Raw genomic sequence first — 5991 nt, 5'->3', positions numbered from 1 at the left:
AGTTTTAAGCCCAACCATGTTGTTTTTTCCCAAAACACAACTAAGGGGTTTTGTTGCCTCAACCTAAAGTGACGTCAAGGGGCGTGACAAAGCAGCCGTATAGCCTATGTGACGAGTTGTGATGAGAACGTGTTGGAACAGCTGTCTCATCCACCCCTCCCCACTTCCCTCCTACACAGACTTATGCGGACTATGATTAGAGATGAGAAAATACATTTCCTTTGAAACATAATTGACAATGCATTTTCGTTGTATGGGATCGTAATTAGGAGACGAGGCTGGATAGCGTCACAAATGTGCAAGATGCAGTCACAAAACATTACAAGTGTGTAGTTGAGATCAAAATGAAGGAGTATAAAGATCAGTATGGTCCGAGCAAGGGTGCCCTACCAAACACACACGCACGCACGCACGCACGCACGCACGCACGCACGCACGCACGCACGCACGCACGCACGCACGCACACACACACACACACACACACACACACACACACACACACACACACACACACACACACACACACACTTTACACCCCTAGCCTGATTTGGCTTCGCATCTCATGTCAAGATGGTCTGTAGTTTGTGTATGTAATCACTTTAGCCTCACCTTATAAGGAGCTGTAGACACAAGTCTATCCAAAGAAAACAATCATGAGTAAACCAGTCTTTACTCGCTATGATTAATACCAAAGTTTGAGAGAAGCAGTTTCTTTTTAACTCCCGTGTTGTGTCACTGCAGCTGTCTCTTCAGCAGAGCCGAACAGCTGAGAGAGGATCAAGGCTCTGAAAAGCTGGATGACAACATGCACTCTAAATAAAGGGCCCACATGATGAGTAATTGGGATTGCACAACAAGTTAAAGACCACTTGTGTGAATTATTGGCTGTCATCTCATATCCCTTTAACCTATATTTAGATGGCGAAGGGCTTTTGCTGAGTTCATCTGCTTTTGTCTGGCGTCTCCTTGATTCACATTTAGCTCGCACAGTCCACTGTCGGTCACCGAGCCGCTCCAGTGACTGAGGAGGTCTGGCATTAAGTTTCTTGCTCAAGGGCAGCTGGTCAGAGGCCTGTCCACATCAGAGAAGGGCGAGAATTCCCAGACGGCAGAATTCAATCTGATAGCTTGAAACACATTGGGCAAAGCCGCCGCAGTGGCTACAATAGTTTATTTTGGGAAAACACCAAAACAAGAGTTCACAGCCACGCTAGCAGCTCTGCGAGGCTGTATGTAAGCACAGTGGTGCTTTGAGCTAAAACATCGGCATTCAAACATACTCACAATAACATTAATATGTGATGTTTAGCATCATTTGAAACATTTAGCATTCTCACCAGTTAAGTGTGTTAGCAAACCAACGTTTGTTAATCATGGAGACCGGGGACAATTGTAACACACTCAATTTCTCCAATCTGAAAGTTAGAGTGATGATACTTCAAACCGTTTCACTACAGATTTACATCCGAAAAATGTGCATGGAAATTTATACAACCTGATTGCTGAACATTCGTTCAGACGAACGTCGATTTCACCGCCTGCGGGTATATATTTTTGACCAATGAAATCCTTTGTTACCACTGATGTCTTTTGGAACAATGGGCGTTTTGTTTTCGGGGTAATGGACCATCGGACAAATGGGCTTTCAGACCAATGGGACATTTTCGGACTATTTGTGTTTCAGAATAATGGGCCTTCGGAACCATGGGTCGTCCCCTTCTCAACACCCAATAATGTACCACAAAACGCCGCGACCACTACCTCAACAACCAAATAAAGGACAATATGGCCTGAGATCGCCCAGCAGCTGGGATACGATGAAGATGGTAATGTAGCTGATATGCACTTGCTAACGTAATATGTTGGTCACAGAACGGGTCCAGCCACGACAGCTAGCGTTCGCATTAAATTTGGGGTCTGATTAGTTTATGTATTTTGTAGTTCACGTTAGCCCCTTCAGACATTCTCTGTCTGGATAGGTTTTTGTTGTGTGGAGTGGACACAGCACTATTTAAGAGGAAACTCATTAGACCTCATTGAAAAAAATGGAACAAGGTAGTGTGGATAATTCGCACCCCAACCGGTGTACTGAATTGTCATGCGGAACATTTTTTGCATAGCACTGGTGAGAAGTGGCATTTAATCTGCACATGCATAGTGGGATTTTCTCTCTGCCTGAGGAAAAGGAGCAGGATCAATTTCATCTCAGCAGAAGTTTTCAGCAAAATAATATTTTGAGGTATGAAAGTTTAGATGTACAGTATTTTTCTTCTGCTGTCAAAAGGTTAGATGACTGTGAATTTAAATTTACATCAATTGTATCTCTAGATTATTGGTTAAAAATGAACATGACCAACCTACGCAATTATAGGTGTTCCTAGCTAGCCTACGAGATTTTATCAAGGCTGCAAGACCCAAGCCGATGGCTCAATGTGATATATGACCCATATGACCAGGTGACAACCTTCGGGTCTGAAAAGTGAAGCCAATGCGGAAGTGCCTTAAACTTGCATTCTTTCTAATAACCAGCAGGGGGCGACTCCTCTGGTTGCAAAAAGAAGTCTGATTGTATAGAAGTCTATGAGAAAATGAGCCTACTTCTCACTTGATTTATTACCTCAGTAAACATTATAAACATGAGCTCATGGTCTCAATCACTAGTTTCAAGTTTTCTTCAATAAAGCATGATGTTCATTTAGGAAATTATGTTCCCATTTAGAGTCAAATAGATCATAACGTAGGGTGTGATTAACAGGTCGCTACCACGGCATTGTCCAGTCTGGGTCCGTGTTTTCGTCTTAGAACTTTAACCCTTTCACAGTGTGTGTTTTCAGTTCATGAAAGTTAATTGAAACATTTTGGTCGCCTAAAAATCTCTTCTTCAGCGTTCAGTTGTACTTAGCTCCACCCCTTTGTGTCACTTCTGGTTCCAAAAAACCAAGATGGCGACAGTAAAAAAAAATGACAGTCCACAAACCAATGGGTGACGTCACGGTGACTACGTCCACTTCTTATATGGATGTCTATGGATAAAACAAGCTGTTATCACAAATGACGCATGTTTTTGTTCCCAACACCGCATGTCTGCCATGAAGAGGCATCATCAGTCTGATATTGTGTAGTCTGGCTGGGGAATTAAAGGACACAGATCTCTGTAAATTATGTTTTTTATCTCTCGGAAACAAACGACAGAGAAGCATAACGTTACAATGCCGGAAAAATTCTTAGGGCGTAGCCCTAAACCTGTTGTTTAGTTTGGTGGACTATCTGGGCCATTACTGGAGGAAGAAAGAGAATCAGGCCCAGTGCATGGCACCTAGGTCTGTGGTACCCTCATCAAGTGCGGCTGTCCAACACCGTCTCACGGCAGTTCGTGTAATGTACACAAATTTCCCTTTTTTTCTCCGTGATGCTCAGCACGACTTTCAACAACGTAATTTTTGTGCGTTTTTCTACCAATGTCCAGCAACACGTGACGCACGTGTTGATTTTCGCTCCAGTTTTTCAAAATAAAACTATTTAGTTAGGTTTAGGAAAAGATCGAGGTTTGGGTTAAAATAACTCCAGAAGTGCTGTAAGTTAAGTACAGAAGTTACATTACAAATAAATCAACTTTGACTTGTGGTTTCACACAGGACACAAATTGATTTCATGCCGTGACATTTGTGTATATGTACATGAATGAATACATTCAATTTTATGTCTATTTCACAAACTGCTTTGCGACTGGGCTGGGCTTTTCCTGCTTTATTCCCCTACAGTGGCCTTGCTATACAAAGTGCACAAGGAAGTTTGCACATTAATTGTTGCAGACAATGCACACAGAGGAGATGACACGTGAGTTGGCAAGGGAACCATGCTGAGGCCCGTCTCCAGAATTAACCTCACGTTGATTTATCTGCGGAGCGATTTCATCATATAAAATAGGATGTCCTCAGGTAGCACCACAACAAGCAGAGTTTATTTTGGGTGACTGGATGCAAGTTAATGCTTTTTAGTGCCACGTTACATGAAGGAGAAAATGACATCGAGACTAACCTGTCTAGGTGTGTCGGCTTCATTGATCGAAGTAAAATCAAACGTGTACTTCATACTGCATGTCAACTTGTATGTGCATTAGAAATGTCAACTCCAGATGTTTTTTAGGAAATGCAATGTTTGTTTGTGTGTGTTTGTTTTGATGCCATGTAGTTCAGTTTTTGCAAGTATATTTATTTTCTTCATACCAACCAGATTGCTGCACACACACACACCTTCCTGCACACACAACCCAGTGCAATCCTTGGAAGAATATTTCAAACATGACCACGCCAAGTGTAATTTGGCTGTGGTACAATCTATCCACAAAGCTGTAAAGACAAGAACAGATTAAACAGCGATCGCCATGTTGATTTACAGTCATGTGTGTGAAGCGCACCCATGCCGAGAAGCTGACAAAACAAAAGAGTATTTTACAAGCAGCGTTGACGGTCAGGGTTGGTGCTTCAAACACGGATGTTTACAGGCCCGCTCAGCTTCATAACTGATTGGCAGCTGTACTGTAGGAGTTTTTGTGGTTGCACCAAATAGGTGCCAATATTTTCAATGAAAACACCTTACCTCTTATCTGGTTGCAGCGGTTGGTGAATCATTTATTGTTTTAAACAACATATTTAATATGTCACATGATTGCATGATTGGTTTCTTAACAGCTCAAATGATAAGGCCCATTATTTAATCTGTTTTTCAATTTAATTTTGCATTAAGCATCCAAGTGGTGAAACCTACAGGCCTTCTGATTGATGGTTGATACTTGTTGGGTTTATAGTGTTTGCTGAGGAATGATGTAATAACCTCTGTTTTCTGACTTTTGCAGTTCCTGTAATGAAATGTGACCAGTGATCTTCCGATTTCGCCACTGGAATGAAACCTGGAAGGAAGTTCATCGAGCCCCCGTAAAGAAACTGCAACTACACAAAGACTGTCGCGGTCCTGTTCTACAGCACCAATAACTGCATCTTCCATCACCATGTGATTGAACACTGTGATTCTGTATATTATCCATTAAACAGAATGAAGCCCTTCCCTCAACCCTCTGCAACACAAGTACTACTAGTTTTTTTTTAATCAGAATTCTGAAAGTAATCTCAAACATGTATTTGTTTTTTGTTTTTTTTCATTTGGCACCAATGATCCTCCATATTTTGTTCCTTTGTTTTATAGAATGTAAAAACAGAAAATAAGCTTTTAAACTGTTGTATCACTACATGGAAATTCTATGCTGTTTGCACTTTACAAAGTATTTTATGGTTGTATTATTATGTGAATGTTGTGTTAGTATTAATATTGCACGATGCAATCCTGTCTTATTTTTTCTACAAACACTTGGTCCACAGATTGTGCCTTTAATTTCACATCTGTGTGGGTGGATGTCTCATTTTGGAATTAAACTATTCAGCTCTTTGTTCTCGTGGTTGTATCTATACAAATGGAAATAAGGTTTTATCCTGACTTTAACACTCTCCACCGTGTTGTTCACTTCTTACAAACGTTCCTGTCCTTTAAATCCCTCCTTACATCCTCAAGCCATGATTTTGGAATCAGACATATTTCCTCAAATGCTTTCAATACGAGCAAAAGCTTGTGGGCGGGAATGTGTTTTTTTTCTCTCCTCTCTACAGTTGTTGGATGTCTCTGGGGAGTCTGCTGGATTATGGAGGGGATTTCTGTTGGATTTCTGTGAAATAAAGACTGTTTTTTTAGCCACTCTCTCCTGTTGCGTCAACCAATCACTAAGCCAGCAGACATGACGTACCCTAAAGTGGTGTTTATATGCGTTTTTAACATTAGACACCTCCAACTGTAAGCTGTGTATAATAGAGTGTTGCATCACGTCGGTGGGAACGGAACGTCTGTGAGGATATAAGCCTTTTAAAACACAGTTGGCCTACTTTGTTATCTAAATGAACGGCATTGCACAACCTATGGAGCTCTATTGTCTGTGATGAGGT

General features: G+C 41.4%; 1 long non-coding RNA gene across 1 annotated transcript; it reads left to right on the top strand.

Moving 5' to 3' along the window:
* Positions 1-1401: 1401 nt before the first annotated feature.
* On the top strand, positions 1402-5741 carry LOC141778640 (uncharacterized). Its single transcript, XR_012596115.1, has 2 exons — positions 1402-1827; positions 4857-5741. It is a non-coding gene; the product is annotated as an uncharacterized LOC141778640 (long non-coding RNA).
* Positions 5742-5991: the final 250 nt, after the last annotated feature.

The sequence above is a fragment of the Sebastes fasciatus genome, chromosome 12 (genome assembly GCF_043250625.1).
Source record: "Sebastes fasciatus isolate fSebFas1 chromosome 12, fSebFas1.pri, whole genome shotgun sequence".
Classification (NCBI taxonomy): domain Eukaryota; kingdom Metazoa; phylum Chordata; class Actinopteri; order Perciformes; family Sebastidae; genus Sebastes; species Sebastes fasciatus.
The sequence above is the reverse complement of the archived record's forward strand: the minus strand, read 5'-3'. Positions and strand labels throughout refer to the sequence as shown.